This window comes from Plasmodium sp. gorilla clade G2 (genome assembly GCF_900097015.1).
Source record: "Plasmodium sp. gorilla clade G2 genome assembly, chromosome: 4".
Classification (NCBI taxonomy): domain Eukaryota; phylum Apicomplexa; class Aconoidasida; order Haemosporida; family Plasmodiidae; genus Plasmodium; species Plasmodium adleri (nom. inval.).
The window spans coordinates 904,230-919,919 of NC_041696.1; the positions used below are offsets into that span (position 1 = coordinate 904,230).

The window sequence follows — 15,690 nt, forward strand, 5'->3', positions numbered from 1 at the left end:
TAATATTGTAATATTTGCGATTAGGCTTTATTTTTTTTTTATTTTTTGTAAATATTATTTTGTATATTATTTCATAATTCACATATTTTAGATTATATATTATTTGTTATAAATATAAAATAGTCCAATATAACATTAATTTAAACTTTATATATATGTATATTTCTTCTCATAATTGTTTTCTATAAATAAAACACTAAAAATAAAAAAAAATAAACAAAATAATAATAAAAAAAAAATAATAAATAAATACAAACAAACATTATTTTATTAAATTATCTACAACATGTACTACATCTATATTTTTATTTATTTTTGGATAAATGCGTCACAAATATATATATTTTATATCATATATATTCTGATATGAAAGACGTTTTTTCATGCATACATTTTTTTTTTTTTTTTTATATATTTATATATATATATATTTTTTTTTTTTTATATTTTTATATTTATTTATTTTTATTTTTTTTTTTTATAATTAATTCATCTAAAATGTATATATATATATATTATATATATTACATATTATAAGTATTTATTAATTTCTGTTGTGTAAAACAAGCGAATAAGAAATTCACACATATGTAACAACCCCACAGAACGACTAACATATTATTTTTATGTATATATATTTTTTTTTGTTTTGTAAAGACATTTTTATATAAATATAAATATAAATATATATATATATATATATATATATATGTGGATATGTCCATACACATATAAATTATCAATATATATATCAATGTGTTAATATATACATACAAACATATATATCTATACCAAAATATACACATCAATACATATATGCAAATATATATATGTAAGTGTATATATGTACATATTAACATATTTATTAATTTTCATACATAAATAAGTATTCCTATATATTCTGTTATTTTGTTTTAATTATATTTTATTACATTTTGTTGCTGTATTTTTTTCTTATTGTCTGCATATTTCATATTTTCCATATGTTTGTTATAATTTATATTTTTTGTATTGTTTATAGATTTTATACATATATATATATATATATATATATATATATATATATTTCTTACATATAAATTTTTTTGTATTTTACGTATTCTTCATATTTTGTTTATGTTTGTTATAATATATATTTTTTTTTATTGTTTATAGATTTTATATATATATATAGTTTTATTTTGGTATTGCTTGTATTTTTTTTTTTTATTTTATTTATTTTATTTTATTATTTTATTTATTTTATTATTTTTTTTTTTATATTAGGTATAGTTGTTATTCTATGTATATTTTTTTTTTTTTTGATCTTTGCATATATTGTATTTTTTTTTATTCTATGTATTTTTCTTTAATAGCTATGTTGTATGGTGATAGATGCTACATGATGAGTTTTTTTTTTTTTTGCTTTTTAAACTGCAAAAGAAGTGTTATTTTATAATAAGAATTTATAAAAATTAGTATATTATATTATATTCTAATTCATTATTTTATATTTATTATATTTAGTAATATATTAAATGATGTTATAATTATTATACAAAACTAAAACTAATAGAACTAATATTATATTAGCTAAAAATATAATAAATTGATAAAATCCAAAAAACGTATAAATATATATTGATAAAATAAAAATACTGTAATATTTGTATTATCTACAACATAAACTACATATATATATATATATATATATATACATATATTTTTAATTTTTTTTTTTTGAGGGATAGATACGTTATAAATATTTATCTAAATTTATCTATATAAAAGTTTTTTCTTGAAATATATATTCTTATATAAATATTATATTTTTTTAAATATATTTTTAATTTTTTTTATTATAGAATAAATATACTTATATTAAAAATATTCTATAATATAAAAATATATAATTATCTATATATATATTTATGTTTATAAAATGTATTATTTAATACATATGTAAATTTTAAGATTAGGTATTTTAAAATAAATATTTATGATTTAATGATATGTATTTCTTAACATATATGTATTTAATATGTATTATAATTACTAATTCTTTCATATGTATATATATGTATAATTTTATTCATATATATATATATATATATATATATAATAATAATAATAATAATAATATCAATATAATATTAATAATAATATCATTATTCATATTAATATTAGTATTCAAATTAAAGTAAAAATAACACAAGAACAAAGAACAATTAGAAGAAGTACAACAAATATAAAATAGGAAATATAGGTATATTAATAAATGTACATCAGCCTATAATTATAAAATAAAAATATAAAAGGAAATATACCAAACATGGCAAAAGTGGGGAAAAAAGATAAATATCGTATATATTTCAAATGTCGGAGATAAAAAAATATATATATAGGTATGTGTTTTGACACTACATGTATGTATGCCACTGTATAGGTATGCCACTATATATGAGATGTATTACCACTTATATGTTTGGACAAAATGGGGGCACAACAGTCTAACAACAAAAGTAGTATTTTAAAGAATATCCAATATTTAACTGAAGGAGACCGTCACAACAGAAAGTTAATGTATTTTGATTATTTGAATTTTTTAAAATATGAAATAGAACATAAAGCATGGAATTGGGAAATATATAAATATTATATCACTGGGGCATCAAGCGCCAGTGGTACTGTTACAGATGAAGAAAAATTTTTTTGTGGATGGAAAGATATACAAAAACAAATATTTGATAAACTCATTCAACAAAAAAAAGGTCAACGTATATCGACAAATGAATATACATGGGAAAATCATGCACTACCAATAATAAATGTTAAAGAAAACTCAATATTAAACTCCACAAAATGTGAGACATTAAATGTTAAGGTTCAAAACAATATAACCGAATTAAACAATAGTAATCTCGGTGGTCAAACTGGAAGCTCACCTACTAATTGTAATATTTTAAAAACAGCACCAAATTTACATATTCCTCTACGAAGAAGAACACTATTAGTTTCTGGAATAGATAAATATCTTAAAGAAATTAATGAACAAATTACTGACGAAAAAACATTAAAAGAAGTGATAGAGAGTAAAGTACACGCCCAAAAACAGATAGCAAAGGTTGCAGTTTATCTGAAAAATAAAATGATTGATGGTTTAGGTACTGAATTGAGCAAACTTATAAATGAAAAATATCAAGATATCGAACATACTTCATTTTGTAAAGAATGGCAACGAACTATGGACGATTACCATACATTATTTTTAGGAGAAGATATAGTTGATGATAATGAAACTAAAGGAATTCAATGTTTAATAGAACAAATTGAAGCAAAGGTAACAGATAAACAGACATTTAAAGAAGGATGGAGTTCTCATTTTAAGAAATTAGTAAGAGATTTACAAACAAAAGATTTGAAAAACCCCAAAACCGGAACAACTTGTAAAATATCCCCTGAAGATAAAACCCAATGCGTACGTTTTTTTGAAGAATGGGCAGAAGAGTTTTGTTTATTGAAACGTGATTTGGGGAAAATGTTGGTGGACGAATGTAGTGGAACAACACCTGGTAGTAATTGTCAAGGTCTATGTGATATATATAAAAAATTTTTAGATGAAACAAAACCATATTTTGACACATATATAAAGACTTGTATAGATACAAAATACGGAGGCAAAGGTTCAGAAGAAGAGGATTTAAAAAAAATGTTCAGTGCAGCAGCAGGTAGAAGTACCACTGAATGTTGTAACGATAGTGGTAGTTGTAATCAAACTGAATTATTTGAACTTAATAACGATAAAAGTAATATCAGATATAAATGTTTTTGTCCACAAGGTTTATATTATGATAAAAAAGATACAAATGATGAATGTACAAAAGTGAAGCAACAAGTTACTCCTAAAACTACCACGGTCGGTGCCTCTCCACATCCTACATTGCCACAAAATACTGTCGCCACTGGTTCTAGTGCTCCCAAAACCGTGATGGAAATAGCGAAAGATATGCAATCACAGGCGCAAAACGAGTGGCAACGACGTGGTGGTGATAATTTGAAGGGAAAACCGGACCAAGGAACATACAGTAAAGGGGGTACAGCAAGTGACTTGAGCAATATATGTAAACTTGATAAAATGAAACATACCAATGATGTACGTACTGGTAATGAATATCAGGGCCCATGTACTGGAAAAGATAATGATGGGAAACGTTTTGTTATAGGAACTCCATGGAAAGAAGGGGACAGTATAAATTTGAAAGATGGAGAACTTATGTCCCCTAGAAGAGAACATATGTGTACATCCAATTTAGAGAATTTGGCTTCGAAAAGTGGTGATCCACAATTCCTAACTACCTCGGTTAACCATGTGAATGATTCTTTTACAGGTGACGTGTTACTCTCGGCAAAAGAAGAAACACAACGTATTATAGACATGTATAAAAAAAATAACGACAAAGATGATCAACCTGGAATGTGCCGTGCCGTACGTGCAAGTTTTGCAGATTTGGGGGACATTATACGGGGTACGGACGTGTGGAATAAGAACACCGAAATGGCGCAGTTGCAAAAACACTTAGAGGCCATATTTAAAAAAATAAAGGACGAAAAAGGAAACGGTAAATATAGTGGTACCGATATTACCACACTACGTAATGACTGGTGGACGGCTAACCGCGAGCAAGTATGGGATGCCATAAAATGTGTAATACCGGATTTATACGCTACAACAGAAGCTACGAGTGGTCCAACCGGTGTGAGTGGTGTTGCCTCTGGGTACTGTGGATATAACACGGACACACCACTCGACGATTATATACCGCAGAAGTTGAGATGGCTCGCCGAATGGAACGAAAACTACTGCAAGCAACTACGAAAGAATTTTTACGACGTAAAGGAAAAGTGTAGTAAATGTAAAAATAGTGGAACATGTGATAAAGATAACGCACATTGTAAAATGTGTTCCGGTATGTGCGATGCATACTCTAAACATGTTCAAGAATGGCAAAAACAATGGACAGAATATGAAAAACAATACACAACATTATATAACGATGCAAATAATGGTAATGACAAATTTATGGAAGAACTTAAAAGTGCCGGTAAATATTCAGATGCTGAAGAATTCATAGAATCCATGAAAGGATACAAATATTGTAATGATACGAAACAAAATAAATATAAGAAAAGCGACAAAAGTAAGGAGGATCATGTTTTTCAAAGGAAACCTAAAGATTATGTTAATGAATGTAAATGTATGGACGTAGATCCTGCATCATCAAAACCTCCAGCAGGAATACCAACTACAACAACAACAAAATCACCCGATATAGAAGACTGTGAGACAAAATTTAATGAAAATAATGCTGGAGCCCCATCTTCTAGTAGTACTAAAGTTGAATTGAGTGACTGGGAGTGTACAGAACACACAGAAATGTGCATAAACAAAACTAATACTGCACACAATATTATTGATTATAAAAATAAGTTTGATACCATATTTGATGAATGGTTGAAAACGTTTTTCGACGAACAAAAAAACGTGAAAGGAAAATCAGACCAATGCACAAATATAACAACATCAACTTCAGGTGATTGTGATACAAAAAATTGTAAAGGTAAATGTCCCTGTTATGATAAATGGGTAAAAAAAAAAAAGGAGGAATGGAGATATTTTCAAAAATTTTATCGTGAATTTCCTTCGATATATCCAGGTAACTTGGCCGCAAAACTTTCGAATATTGGAAAAGATGCAAATGCATATGTAAAACAAAAAAAAAGTAATGATCTTGACACATATAAAAGTGGTATGTCTACTCCACCTAAGAATGATATCACCATAGATACAATACTTACCGAAGAATCCACCAAAGTAAAAAAGTGTTTCGAAAATTGTCCCATAAAAATTGAATGTGAAGACAAAGGGTTCGCAAATAATTGGGATTGCGAAAACAGTGGTAAAAAACAAGCTGGTGGTAAGGACAATATGTGTGTAAAAAAAGAGGACCCTGATGAAAACACAGGTGCTAGTGGCAAACAAAAAAGTGTTCCCACTAGCGGTGGTAATGACACCGACACATTTTATAATTTGTTTAATGAATGGTTGCATGATATGGAACAGATGTTGGGGACGAGCAAAACATTAGTGGAGAAAACGTGTGGGAATATGAAAATGAAAGATAGTGGTAAAGGTGGTACAGGTGAAGAAAAGGAATGTACACAATGTAAAGATTTGTGTAAATGTTTTAAGGATTTGAAAGATAAAATTGATAAACAGTGGATAGAACAGAAAAAGTATTACCAAATATATAAAGATAAAGATAGCCATGCAATGGAAGGTATCGATCTTGATATATATTTAGAAGCACAATGTATTATAAATGAAGCAGTGAAATCAACACAACCAAACAGTGTACAACTGGATAATGATGCTGATACAAAATGTAAAAACCTTAAAGGAACAAAAACCAATTTTGTTGATTCGTTGTTAGAAAAGAGTGATAACGATAAAACCAAAATATGTAGTGTATGCCCAGATGATCCAAAATCACCACCTGCTGCTCCTACAAATCAATGTAATGATATAAAAGATGCAGATGGTTGTAAACCTAAAGATTTTGAAGGTTTTGAACAAAATAAACGTACAGAGAAAAAACCATGGTTCTGCAAAATTGATAAGAAGACAGAAATTGAAAAAGAAGTTTGTGTTCCTCCTAGAGGACAAAGTATATGTGTAGCTAATATGCACAAAGAAAGCAATATTATATCGAGTGCATTTAATGATGAAACTACAATGAAAAACGAATTAAAAAAAGCAATAAAAACAGAAACGAAACGTTTATGGGAAAAATATAGACAAAATAGTACTGATCATGAAAAAGCTTGTAGGTTAACACAGAGAAGTTTGAACGATTTTAAACATATGGTTATAGGAGATAGTATATGGAAACCTAAAAGTATTCGTGAGATAGGAGATAAAATTGCTACACTAGTACAACCAAAAACTGGTACTACTGCTACGAAAGAGGAGAGAGAAAAATGGTGGCAAAAAAACGAGTCCGAATTTTGGAAGGCGGCAACGTGTGGAATACAAGAGGCCACTAGCAAAAATGCGGCCACTGGTAAAAGTGGTACCACTAGCGGTGGCAACCACTGCCCCCGTTTCATTTCTGATGATGACCAGTTTGAGTGGTGGGCAAAAGAGTGGTCCGACGACTACTACGACAAGAGAAACGAGGTATTGGATGGGTTGGACACTGCATGTGCTAAGGGTAAGGGTGGGTGTAATGGTGGTACTAATTCTGCTACTAGTGGAAATTGTTTGAAAAAATGTAACGAATATAAAAGTTTTCTTACACTTAAACGTGGAGAGTGGAAAGATAATTTTAAAAAATATTTGGAAGAAAAAGCCAATCCAAAAACCCCACCTAGTGGTATCGACCAAAAAGAGTATAGTCCTGAAATTTTTTATTTATTAAACCCTTGTACTTATCAGAGTTGTGATAACAAATATATTACAGCATTACTAAATGGTAAAACGTATGGGGATAAACAAAAATTGTGCGCATGTGATGCACAGTCACAACAAGAGGATGACACAAACCCATGTAGTGATAGTTACACTGAGTATGGCTGTACTGAAAAAAAGTATAGAGATATATGGAGTAGTACGTATGTGAAAAATGTGACAGACAGAGGACACGTTTTCGCCCCGCCACGACGGAACAGTATGTGCATAGGATGGTTGTTTTCACCAATACAAACCAGTGGTGGTAACAAAACAGCGGCGAAGAACGAACTTGGACGTAAATTGATGGATGCAGCGCGCGGTGAGTCCCATTATTTATGGAAATATTATGATGATAAACAAAAACAAAAAAGTGGTTCCCAAGCTGGTAGCCCCACCACATCACCCCCAGATGGTTACTGCTCCGCCCTAAAACGTAGTTATTATGATTATGGCGATATGATCAAAGGCACCGATCTGTGGCTGGGTGGGATGTCGCCGCTTGTGGAGAAACACATACACGACGTATTTAAAATGGCGGATACCACTGGCGGCACTCCACCAGATGAAGTTCAAATAGCTAAAGATAGAAAAGATTGGTGGGAAAATGTACGTAGAGATGTGTGGAGACACATGTCGTGTCCCAATAGCACGTGTGGTACCACTGACCCCCCCACCACTTATGATAACCACGATCAGTTTTTGCGTTGGTTTATCGAATGGGGCGAACATTTTTGTAGACACAAAAAGGAACATATGACGAAATTGGAAGAAATATGTATAAAGAGACAATGTAACAGTATGTGCGGGGGAACCACTTGTGAACCGTGTCAGAAACAATGTGCTAAATATCATAATTGGTTATTAACTAAAAAAAACGAATGGAATGGACAAAAAAGTAAATATACGGAGGAATATAAAAATAACAAGGGAATAAATTATAGTAGATATGAAGATACGAAGGAACGACCTCACACCTATCTACAAAAAAAAGCAAATGGATGTCAAGATGAAGAATTTAATAAATTATTTAAGAGACAAGATAACCAATATAAACCATACAGAGTAAAATGTAAAAAATGTATAGAAAAATTAACACAAGATATTGTAGAAAATATTAAAAACAAAAAGATTCCTGGTAGCGGTAAACCAGAAGATATTTTTTCTTTATGTGACAAAGCATGTGAAGAGGTAAAGGGTAATGATTGGTACAAAACATACGTTGAAGTGGACGAAAGTAAAATTAAGGGAAAAAGTAATTGTGAAGGATTAAAAAAAACAGCAGAAGAGAAATCAAACACAAATCCAGGGATTAAATGGGACAACAGTGATGGAGGATTTGACCATTTGAAGAATGATTTATCCTCAAATGTATATATTCCCCCAAGAAAACAAAAAATATGTTTTAGAGGATTAGATGGAAAATATGATGGCAAACCTAATGATATGAAAGATGAAAAGACCTTGTTCGAACATTTAATGAAACTTGCTGCTATTGAAGGATATAATTTAGGAGAATACTATAAAAACAAAAATGGCAAAGATAAATATACTTATGACGTCTTACCTTGTAATGCTTTGAAATATAGTTTTCTTGATTTAAGAGATACAATATTAGGAACAGATAATTTAGAAATTGAAAAAAATGATACAGAAACAAAATTAAAGGAAATTTTTAAAAAAATATATAATGAGGATGATGATAATGAAGACGCTGAAAAACCTGGAAGTACGTATAGACAAAATTGGTGGAAAAGTAATGAGAAATGCGTTTGGAAAGCTATGTTATGTGGATATAGAAAAAGTAGAGATGAAGGACAAACTACTAGTGGTACTAAACCTAAACCTAGTGATGACGACCTAAAATCGTGTGATTCTATACCTAGTGAGACCAAATATCCCCTTGGTGATAATCGAGAAAGTGGCACCACCTACCAGTTTTTGAGATGGTTTGCTGAATGGAGTGAAGATTTTTGTAAAAAATACCACGTGGAGTTGGGGAAATTGGAAAAGGCATGTGCGAGTTGTGAGGCCGCAAAATGTGATACCACCTGCACAGAATGCAAACAACAATGTACAGCATATCAACAATTTATTCAACCATGGAAAGAGCAATTTAATAAACAAAAAACAAAATTTGATGAAGATAAAAAAAAAGATGACATAAAAAAAACATATCCTGATATTGACACAAAAAAAGCATATGAATTTATAAGTGGGAAATGTATTAATGGAAAATGTGAATGTATGGAAGAAAAGTCGAAAAGTGATGATAAAATACCTGCATCTTTGGATAAAAAACCTGAAAGTGTTAAAGATAAATGTGATTGTGACAACCCTAGACCACCGAATCCCCCCAAACCTGTGCCTAATCCAAATCCAACTCCTGGTACTACTACCACTAAGGATGCGTGCGATATAGTGAAAGAAACACTTAATGGTAAGGATGGAAAAGGCCTTATAGAAAACTGTAAACCAAAAGGTGACGCACAATGGGATTGTGATGGAAGTAAGTTTCAAGACGGAGAAGGACCTTGTATGTCTGCTAGAAGGCAAAAACTGTGTTTACATAAATTAGAAAAATTGAAGGATCAACAGAGGGCTAACGATTTGAGAGAAGCATTGATCAAATGTACTGCAATAGAAACGTTTTTTTCTTGGGAAAAATACATAAAAGCTAAACAAACAGAAAATCCATCAACGGATCCAAATGAACTTCAAAAACAATTACAAAGTGGTACAATTCCTGCAGAATTTAAACGTCAAATGTTCTATACTGTTGGAGATTATAGGGATTTGTGCTTAAATTCAGATATATCAGTAAATGTTAAACAGAAGAATAAGAATGTGACAGAAGCAAGAGAGAAAATAAAAAATATTCTCACACGAAGTGGCCAATCACCTGAAACGTGGTGGAAAGGTATAGAAGAAGATGTATGGCAGGGTATGTTATGCGCCCTATCACATGATAGCACACAAAAACAAATGATTGATGAAACTCGCAGCAAACTCAAATCCCAAAACGAGTACACCAAAGTGAAATTTAGTGACACCACTACATCTGGTGTTTCCACTGAAGGCCTCGCGGCATTCGCCTCTCGGCCGCAGTTTTTACGATGGTTAACCGAATGGGGGGAACATTTCTGTGTCACACAGAAAAAACACTACACGGAGGTACAGACACAGTGTAAACAATGTAATCTTGATAGTACTAGTACTAGTTCCAAACCAACATGTGTTACAACCAGTCCAGGATGCTCAACATGTAAACAGAAGTGCGCCGAATATCAAAAAATGGTAAAAGATTGGTTAAAAGAGTGGGATCAACAATCGAAAAAATATGGACAATTATACCAAAAAGCAACAACAAGTGGTAAGAGTGCGAGTTCACAAGACCAACCTGTGGTAACATACCTCACAGAAAAAACCAAAACTAGTGTTCCAAATAGTGGTGATTATGCTACAGCTGGTGGGTATTTGAAACAAGAAGGATTCATAAGTGGGTGCGAGAAACAAACGGAGTTCACCAAAAATAGTGGTAAAAATACCAAGTATGCTTTTGAGGAGTACCCCGATGCGTATAAAGATCGGTGTACGTGTGTGAATAAAGTGGTGAAACCGCTGATACCAACCCCTGGTGGTGGTGGAGACCCTGGTGTTAAAATTGATACTCGAACTACAAAAGATGGAAAAGGAACAGTTTCAGTTATTACTAACAAGGTTGATCCTGGTAACCCTGATTCCTCGACTGACCCAAGTAGTAGTCAAGGTGGTGGTCAAGGTGGAACAGAGACAAAGAAAGAAGAAATATGTGAAAATAATCAAACTGTGGATTGTGACAAAGTGAAACATGACGGTGAAATAAAAGTTCCTATGGATCCAGATACAAATGGTAACACTAATCGTAACAGTGAAGAAAGTGGCCACGATTGTGGTGGAATACCTAGTGAAACGTCAGAAATTAAGTGGAAAAGTAAAAAAGATAGTGAATATCAAACTTACCCCAAATTGGATAATGGTGTGTACGTTTCTCCTAGAAGACAAAAATTATGTGTAAAAGATCTACACCAAGCAACCAGTACAGATGAGTTAAAAACTAAATTATTGACTGTTGCTGCAAATGAAGGATATAATCTAGCTATTAAATATGATGATTATAAAGATACATATACTGTTTCTCCATGTAATGCATTAAAATATAGTTTTTATGATTATAAACACATAATTGAAGGAGATGACCCGCTCGTACCAGATAATGATGGTATAGGACAGAAATTGAAGACAATATTTACAAGTAGTGATCGAAAACAATGGTGGGAAAAAAACAAAAAATGTGTTTGGTCTGCAATGAAATGTGGGTATGAAAAAGGTAGAAAAAAAGGAAAAAATGTCCCAGATATTGAAAGTAAATGTGAAATGCCAACTGAATTTGATAAAACTGATCAATTTTTGATGTGGTTTATTGAATGGAGTGAAGATTTTTGTAAAAATAAAGGGAGGGAGTATAAGGAGTTGCAGGAGAAATGTAATTTTGTAAAATGTGAAGAGGCAACTGTTGATCAAAAAAAAAAATGTCAACAACAGTGTAATAAATATAAAAAATTTCTTAATAATTGGAAGAAGCAATATATAAATCAATATGTTAAATATGATAATTTAGGAGAAAACACTCTTGGAAAAAACAGACAAGAACCACATGAATTTTTCAAAGATTATTGTAAAGAAAAATGTAAATGTCTTCATGAGAGAGATAATACTATTGTTAACAAGGCTTTTATATACCCAACAAAGGAAATAGAAGGAAAATGTCCATGTCCTGTTAAAATAACTATACCTGCTGCAAAAAATACGTCAGTTGTAGTTCCTCAAACACCTGCTGTAGTTGTTGATCCGTACGATAATTTGAAAAAATGCCCTGCTGGATCTAATGGAAATTGTAAAAATTATGGAAATGATACATGCAGGAAGAAAACATATGATGAAAATACGCCTTGGAATAGTATAAGTTTAAAAAATGATGATGGTAAAAACACAGGAGTTTTAATACCTCCAAGAAGAAGACATTTATGCCTTAAAAATTATATCAGAGTGTATCCTAGTTCTCAAGAAACAAAATTTAAGGATGCTCTTTTTAAGGGTGCTGCAGCTGAAGCGAAATGGTTAACAAATAAATATGGTGCTCAAAACGATATGTCATTATATGCAATAAAATATAGTTTTTCGGATATTGGAAATATCATAAAAAGAAATGATATGATGAATGATACTCTACATAATAATATAAGTATAAATTTAAATAGGATTATTACAAAGAATAAATTAAACAATAAAAATCCCCAAGATAGAGAAGGATGGTGGGATGAAAACAAAAATATTTTGTGGCATTCGATGTTATGTGGATATAAAAATGCTGGAGGAACAATTAGGTATGCGGACTGTAATTTGCCTAAGGAAGAAACGGAGGATCAATTTTTGAGATGGTTGAAAGAATGGGGACAATATGTATGCAAGCAAAAATATGAAATATCTGATTCCATGAATGATGCGTGTAAAAAATACATTTCTGAAAAAAAAGAATCCAAAGATACAACTCATTCGGAAGCCCAATGTAAATTATTATCTTTTCGTTTTACACAATTCATTTATAATAGAAAAAAAGAACTTGATGAACTATCTTCCAAATATGATAGAGATAAAAAAGAAAAAAAATATAATGGAGTAAAAGAAGAATCTGCTGATAAATATTTGCCTGAACATTGTTTTGATTGTGACTGTAATTACAAAATTTTAAATAATGTATTTGATTCGAAAAACGATACAGAAGAACAATACAATGAAATAATTAAAAAAATGGAAAATGATATCAATACAACTATGAATAATATAGACGGCACAAATATCGGCAGTTGGTTCTCATTTTTTAAACCCAAATGGCCACCTTTTGGAATACCTGGAATGAATATCTTTGGAAAAATTAGAACTGGAGTGCTGCACCCTTCGATTTTTCCATTTCCTGAACCCACAATTATTCCACATCATGTTGCAAAAGTCGTATTATCACATCAAGAAGCTGTAAAAGAAGCTACAAAAATAATAAACAATACCGTGGACGATGTTGCTAAAGGTATACAAGATGCAGCTGCAAAAACAAAAGAGGTCTTACAAAAAATGTTGATTCCTAAAACCCATGAACAAAACAATAACTCACCAGATAGTACTACGCCAACAAATGAACCCCCTTTAATCTCTAGACCTGAAATATACGTTCCAGCAACCAGTTTAGGCCTCTTCATTCTAGGATTTGTTCTCTATAAAGTAAAAAAAAATAAAAACATATATCTTTGGGTTTATGTGGTGCTTTAAATGTAGTTTATATATATATTTATATATTTATACACTCTTTTTATATATGTATGTGCCATCTAATTATTTTATACATGTATTTATATTGAAAATGAAACAAATGAAAAAAATAAAAAAGTTAAAAAATTTTGTTAAATTAAAAATAAAAAATAAAAAAAAGGGAAAAAAATTTCACAAAATCCAAAAACAAGAAATTTAATAAAAATAAAAAAATTCTATTAAAAAAAAATTAATAAAATAAAAAAACAAAATCAAAAAAGTTAAAAAAATTAAAAAAATTTCTTTAAAAATAAAGTAGAATAAAATAAAATCAAAAAAAAAAAAAAATTAAAAAATAAAAAAAATAATAAAAATAAAAAAAATTTTGTTAAAAATAAAACAGAATAAAATTAAATTAAAAATATATATAAATATATATATATATATATATATATATATTTGCATGCTCATGGCATAAAAATGGTTTAAAGTATAATATATATGCATATATATATATACATCCATTTACAATAACCTATAAATATACATACATATAAATGTATAATCATACATACATTATCATGTATTTTTTTTTTTATAGTGGAAAAACCCTGTTCCTGCATCTAAAGCTCATGCTGACATAATGCGCATATTTGAAATTCCCCAAAATGATTATAGTATACCTACAGAGAAATCATCCAACAAATATGTTCCTTATAGGAGTCGATATAAAGGCAAAACGTACATATATGTTGAAGGAGACGAACCAGATGATTATCTTCGTGATATATCTTCTTCTGATGTCACCACCTCGTCGTCCGAAAGCGAATATGAAGAGATAGATTTATATGTGCCACGTAGTCCTAAATATAAAACTTTAATTGAAGTAGTACTAAAACCTAGCAAAAGTGGTACCACAACAAATAGTGGTGAAAAACCATTTAGTGGTGACATACCTATAGATGAGGAATGGAAGCAATTGAAAGATGATTTTATTTTAAACATGTTACAAAAAGATATACCTGGAAACACTACAGATACTAATACTTCATATAGTGGTAATCCTATAGAACAACCTTTTATTACATCCATTCAAGATAGAAAATTATATAGTGATGATAACGATGTTCTTAGTTATAATATTAATTGGAATGTTCCGGAAAATATTAATAGGACTACTAATATCATGGATAATCCAAAATATGGTTCATCAAACGACAAATATTCTGGAATTGATCTAATTAATGATGCTTTAAATAGTGGTAATGATATTTATGATGAGTTACTCAAAAGGTAAGAAAATGAATTATATGGAAAAAATTATACGAAACATACAAGTTCGAATATTTTTGCCAAACAAATATGTGATGATCCTATAAGTAATCAAATAGATTTGTTCCATAAATGGTTAGATAGACATAGAGATATGTGCAACCAATGGAATAATAAAGAAGAAATATTAGATAAATTGAATGATGAATGGAATAGAGAAAATAAGGAACATGTATTTGATATACCACCATCAACTCATGATGATATTAATAGAATTAATGATGAAACACATGGTATGATTAATGAAAACACACATGATGGTAATGATATAACATCAGTTGAACATCATGGATCTACAAATATCCCTCCTAATGATCTTGCAACTCAAAATAATAATTTTCAAACAAAGAATTTAGTGACAAATATATCAATGGATATACATTTTGATGAAAATAATAATATACCACGTGATAACGATTATTTGGAGAATTCGTATAATTTTTGAGGATATAGAAAATAATTATCCTGATAGATATGATCATCTTTTAATTGATAATGAAGAATATTATATCGTTCCAAAAAGGAATGCG

General features: G+C 29.9%; 1 pseudogene, besides 1 other annotated feature; it reads left to right on the plus strand.

Annotated features, from left to right (window-relative positions):
* Nucleotides 1-2,473: 2,473 nt before the first annotated feature.
* On the plus strand, nt 2,474-15,605 carry PADL01_0420300 (annotated as a pseudogene).
* Nucleotides 2,474-15,605: a sequence feature (erythrocyte membrane protein 1, PfEMP1, putative).
* Nucleotides 15,606-15,690: the final 85 nt, after the last annotated feature.